At 47.4% G+C, this 6,000-nt stretch overlaps 1 protein-coding gene across 10 annotated transcripts in view; it reads left to right on the forward strand.

Moving 5' to 3' along the window:
- Mfsd11 (major facilitator superfamily domain containing 11) overlaps window positions 1–4,566 on the forward strand; it is a 46,598-nt gene extending 42,032 nt beyond the window's left edge. For 8 of the 10 annotated variants that reach the window (XR_011704990.1, XR_011704992.1, XR_011704991.1 and 5 more), the window contains 2 exons: window positions 381–584; window positions 1,651–4,566. The gene's annotated coding sequence lies outside the window, so the exon portion shown is untranslated. The remainder of the gene's footprint in view (window positions 1–380; window positions 585–1,650) is intronic. The other 2 variants (XR_011704993.1, XR_011704998.1) reach the window with 2 other exon arrangements.
- The last annotated feature ends 1,434 nt before the right edge of the window (window positions 4,567–6,000 follow it).

Genomic DNA, 6,000 nt, shown 5'->3' on the forward strand with positions numbered 1-6,000 from the left:
TCTGAGGAAAGTAGGGTTTTTCAGAGGAGAACTCTGCCTGGGTGTTTAGAAATCCAAGTAGGATGAGCCCTAGGAGTGTTTGCCTCAGAGTGGTCCTGGGACACAGGCTGGCAATGGCTCTGGCCTTTCCCTGGGGGCCTGTCCCCTCCCTGAGAGGAAGTTCTCTGCCTCAGACCTCACTCTTCTGAGGCCTCAGGAAAAGCAGTTTCCACATTTGGGAAGGAGTCTGTGGGTTGCATCTGGGAGGGTTCCAACCTGCCTGTAGACAGAACAGGGACCCCTGGGGTCAACTGAGAGGGTCCTGGCCCTGAGGTAGCCAGGCAGCAGGTGGTTGGGTTCATTCATGGCTCAAATATATATGAATCACCTACCTTTGGCAGGTACTTGGCCTATCATTTAGGAATCAGTGCAGACAAACTCTCCCAGCCCTCCTGAGCTCCCGTTATCGTCAGTAAGTTGGTCAAGTCCACCAGGCATCTCGACAGATGAGGGACACAGGATATTAGAGGTCACAGCCTCCTGGTATTCTCTAGGTATGGACGCCTCCAGCCATATGTTGAGGAGGAGTACCTTCAAGACAAGAAGTAAGTGGTCTTTGGGCCAAGAGGGAGGGCTGCTGTCTCGAGAGTGGTCACCTGGGGGGCTGTTGTAGAGGATGGCTGGGCAGACCTCAGGGTCTACCCTGTTGTTTCCCAGCAGAGGACAGAGGTCTGGGGCTTACTCTGTAGAAGGAACAAAGCAAGCTGTGGTGGGATTCTGGGTACCCAAGGAAGAGAAGCGTGGCTGGAGCCCAGAGCCAGGCCCTGTGAGGATCCCTCTCCAGCACAGCCAGTCCCAGCCTGGATTGCCCGTGCTTTTTTGTATAGAGACTGGAGAGAAAGTGAGGGGAGAATCCTACCCACACATGTGCCTCACAGTTTTGCCCCCTTTGCTCTGCTGCATGTGACCTGCTTGGACACTCTCTGGGAAGCTCCCCATGCAGGGGGCCTTGGGAGGTTCCAGCTGAAGGAGAGGCCCTTTACATCATTATCTTCCAGTTGGTACAGGTGGTGACCCAAGCTGCCATCCCATTCTTTCAAAGTCAGCCATCTTCCCTGGCAGCTACATAAAATTCACACACACACACACACAAATGCCAGAGGCAGGGGGTCAAGAAACGATTAGACCAGAAGCCTCCACTTCTCCTAGAATGTTTTCTCGCTGCCCTAGTTCTGAAGTCCTTGAGGGCACCTCCCACGTGTGAGCACCTGCGCATTGTGCCAGATGCCCCACCACAGCTATCCGCCTCCTCCCACTAAAGCTGTCTATTTTATTTTTTGTGATGGTGGTTTTTTTTTAAATGTCTGGGATGGCATTGTAAGTATTTTAGTAACAAACATTTATGTTGACACAATAGTGCTCAATCCATTCACCAGGCTGTGCCACCCCCAGCACTGAGTAGCTGAAGATGGAGCCCCCTTAGAGCACAGGGGACCTGTGGGGCCCCTGTGCATGGAGCAGAGATGACTGCCTAAAGGGTGGTGAGGATTTCAGGGCATTTTATCCCCTACTGTGTTCTGTGACGTTAACTAGGTTAGATGTCATGTGACACTACAAACCCTGTTCATATAAGACAGCAAACTTAATATGTGTCTTCTTATTGCTCCACAGATCATGACTCACCTTCTTCTCATTCCCTAAGAAACAATATTGAAGTTAGACCAGTTAATTACTCTGTAATGGACTGAACAGTTGGAATAAAAGGAAGAGTTCCATGTTTTGCATCCCAAATAGAAAGCTGTGCCTTGGGCTGGGCTGTAGCTCAGTGGCAGAGTGCTTGCCTAGAATGTATGAGGCACTGAGTTCAATCCTTAGCACTACAAAAAAAAAAACAAAAACAAAAAAAAAAAAAAAAAACACAACTAAACAAAGAAAGGCATGCTGTTGATCTAAAACCATTTAAAAGAGAAAGAAAGAAACAAAGAAAAGAAAAAAAAAAAAAAAAAAAAAAAAAAGCTGTGCCTCTTGAATAGTTAGTCCCAATGAGAATGCAAGGGAAATGTTCATAAAGAAAATTAAAGTGCTGCTCCAGGGCATATGTGAATGATAAGAAAGCAAAACAGCTGATAGGGATCAAGTTTTCATAGTCTGGAGAACAGATGAAACAAGCCACATTCCCTTAAGCCAAAACCGCATCCAGATAAGGCCAAAACATTAGATTTTTCTGATGCCAAGAGAAGGGAGATAGCTCCAGAAGAAGTCTGAAGGTGGCAGAATTTGGTTCATGATGTTGGAGGCAAGCGGCCCATCTCCATATAAGACAAGTGCAGGGTGAAGCAGCAAGTGCTGATGTAGAAGCTACAGCAAGTCATGAAGAAGATCTTGCTAAGCTATCTGATGAAGACGCGATATGGTTGAGTTTCTCGGTGTCCCCCAAAAGCTCATGGGTGAGACAATGCAAGAAGGTTTAGAGGGGAAATGATCCTGTTATGAGAGCCTAAAGCCAATTAGTGAATTAATCCCCTGGCAGGATGAACAGGTGGCACAGATAAAATGCGGTGCCCACACCCTCCCCAAGCCTGGAGGTGTAGGCGCCACCTATGGAGGAGTCCAGTTGCAGGGTGGAAGCGAACAGCAGTCATCCTCAACGTTCCACGTTAGGGTTCCACATTGGAGGTTCCCAGCAACCAGCAGCATCCCTCTGCGGGCAGGGCGTTCATCAGGGAGCCTAGGCGCCCTAAGGCCCTTTGGGGAGTCCAGTTGAATCGGTGGCTGCATGGAAATAGGCGTCCAAATAGGAGCATCCTCATCCATTGGTGGTGGCGGGAGTCTGCTTCCAGTGCAGTGGAGGTGTTGGCAGCATTTCTGGTGGCCAGGTCGGGACTCCAGTGGCCACAGTGTGGAGCGCTGGCTGTGGCGACAGCGACAGCGTAGGGCAGCGGGCCTCAGAGTCAGAGGGCGACCAGAGGATGGGGTGCCCTGTGCTGTGGCTGCCCCAGGCCACTTGTCTTGCTCCTGGCAGGGCCTGCCTGCTCAGGAAGCAGGACACGGCAGGCGGCGGTACCCACACAGCCTCTGAGGACCTTATGCTGCCCACTCAGGCGGCGCCTGGCACCGGCCCTGAGCCCCCCGGGTGGCAGCTCGCCCCACCCCGGGTTCGCCCTGCCCCTCCCTGGGTTGCGGCCTCTGTGGGAGGAGTAGGCCCGCTGCCAGCCGGGGCAGCCTTTGGAGAGGACACCCACCCTCCCCAGCGACATCTCTCCTGGGCTGTGGCCACTGAGAGCAGAGGCAGTGGGGGGTGGGGCTACAAATCCTCCCCCTCAAAGCGCATCCCTGGGGCGGGACAAGGGTGGAGGGCATAGATGGCAGAGGGAACCCCAAGACGTGCCGTCCTTGGTCTTGGTCTTCTGCCACCCTTAGACAAAGAAATGTACTTAAAAAAAAATTAATTAGCTCTAATTAGTTGTACATAACAGCAGAATTCACTTTGGTTCTTTGTACAGAAATGGAGCACAGATTTTCATTTCTCTGGTAGAACACGATGTAGAGTTGCACCATATGTGCAGTCCTGCATGTACCTAGGGTAATGATATCCCTCTCATTCCACCCTCTTTCCTACCCCATGCCCGTCCCTCCTATCCTTCCCCTTTGCCCCAAGTTCCTCCATTCTTCCCTTGCCCCCCTCATTATGGATCAGCATCCACTTATCAGGGAGAACATTCAGCCTGTTGTTTTTGAGGATTAGCTTTTTTCACTTACATAATATTCTCCAACTCCATCCACTTACCTGCAAGTGTCATAATTTTATTCTCTTTTAAAGCTGATTCCATTGTGCACTTTATCGATTTAGCTCTTGAAGGACTTCTAGGTTGGTTCCACAGTTTACCTACTGTGACTTGAGCTGCTATAAGCATCGATGTGGCTGCATCACTCTAGTATGCTGATTTTAAGTCTTTTGGGTATAGATTGAGGAGTGGAATTTCTGGGTCAAATGGAGGTTCCATTCCATGTTTTTTGAGGAAGCTCCATACTGCTTTCCAGAGTGGTTGCACCAATTTGCAATGCCACTAGCAATGTATGAGTATACCTTTCCCCCCCACATCCTCACCAACACTTATTGTTGCTTGTATTCTTGTTAACTGCCATTCTGGCTGGAGTAAGATGGTCTTAGAGTAGTTTTGATTTGCATTTCTCTAAGTTCTGGTGAAGTTGAACATATTTTCATATATTTGTTGATCGACTGTGTATCTTCTTCTGTGAAGTGTCTGTCCATTTCCTTAGCCCATTTATTGATTGGGTTATTTATTCTTTGGGTGTTGAAGTTTTTGAGTTTTTTATATATCCTGGAAATTAGTGTTTTATCTAATGTGCGTGCAGTAAAGATGTTCTCCCACTCTGTGAGCTCTCTCTTCATATTATTGTTTCCTTTGCTGAGAAGAAGCTTTTAAGTTTGAATCCATCCCATTATTAATTCTTGATTTTATTTCTTAAGTACAGGGTCTCTGGTCTAATTCCTAGGTCCTTGATCTACTTTGAGTGTTTGTGCAAGGTGAGAGATCGTGGTTTAATTTCAGTCTGCTACATATGGATTTACAGTTTCCCCAGCACCATTGTTGAAGAGGCTATCGTTTAGCTAATGTATGTTTTCGGCACCTTTGTCAAGAATGAGATAACTACATTTATGTGGGTTTTTCTCTGTACCTTCTATTTTGGACCATTGGTCTACATGTGTATTTTGGTGCCAATAGCATGCCGTTTTTGTTACTACAGATCTGTAGTAGTTTAAGGTTTGATATTGTGATGTCTCCTACTTCACTCTTTTTGCTAAGGATTGCTTTGTCAATAAGGATTTCTCTGTGTCTATTTTTCCAAATGAATTTCATGATTACTTTTTCTATTTCTATGAGGAATGTTATTGGGATTTTAATTGGAATCACATTAAATCTGTATAAGGTTTATGATAGTGTGGCCATTTTGACAATATTAATTCCATGAGGGAGGAATTGGAATCAGGTACCTGCTCAAAAGGGGAGGGATCCGATAGCCACGCCCACCTCAAAATGGCAAGGAATGCTTTCCAAGATGTAGTCGGTGTGCTTCCAGAGCCGGGGTGTCTGGTGATGTCAGGGGAACCGATGGCCTTGTGCTGTGGGGAGGTAGCAGCTGAGTGACCTGCGTGGGAGTGGAGCGAGTCTCGGCGGTCTGCAGATGTGTTGGTAGGTGGTTCTGCTAAGGCGCTGGCCAAGTCTTAAGTGAACTGCAACTTTGGCTTTGGGTCCTGCTCGGACACTGAGGCCCTGAGTCCTGCGCGAGGTCACAGCGCTGGTCATTTCTGTAGAGAGAAGCTGTACAGGGGCCTCTAACACTCTCAAGAGATGCAGAATTCCTACTAGGAGAGATCTGGATCACAGAGCAACACAGATGCTGCTTCCCTCTGGTCCGCCATCTTTGAAAGTCTTTTCAATTTCTTTCTTTAGTTTTCATTGTATAGGTCTTTCATCTCTTTTGTTAAATTTATACCCAAATATTTCATTTTTGAGGCTATTGTGAATGGGATAGTTTTCCTAATTTCTCTTTCAGAGGGTTCATCACTAATAGATAGAAACGCATTTGATTTATGAATATTGATTTCATATCCTGTGACATTGCTGAATTTGTTAATATTAGAAGTTTTCTGGTGGAGTTTTTTTGGATCCTCTATGTGTAGAATCATGTCATCAGCAAATAGGGATAGTTTGAGTTCTTCTTCCCCTATTCCTATCCCTTTAATTTCTTTCATCTACAGCTCTGTCGTGTAGTCTAAGCTGTAGTGGAGTTTAAACAGCAGTATAGTTTAAACTCTGGCTAGAGTATCAGGGACTATGTAGAGTAGAAGGTGAGAGAGGGCATCCTTGTCCTGTTCCAGTTCTGAGAGGAAATGCACTTTGAGGATGAAGAGGTCCTAGTTCCTCTGCTCTCTCCCCCCACAGCCCAGGTGGGATGTCTCTTAGGAAGGTGGGGGTCCTCTCCCAAGGCTGCCCC

This window comes from Marmota flaviventris, chromosome 17, assembly GCF_047511675.1.
Source record: "Marmota flaviventris isolate mMarFla1 chromosome 17, mMarFla1.hap1, whole genome shotgun sequence".
In the NCBI taxonomy this organism is placed as follows: Eukaryota; Metazoa; Chordata; class Mammalia; order Rodentia; family Sciuridae; genus Marmota; species Marmota flaviventris.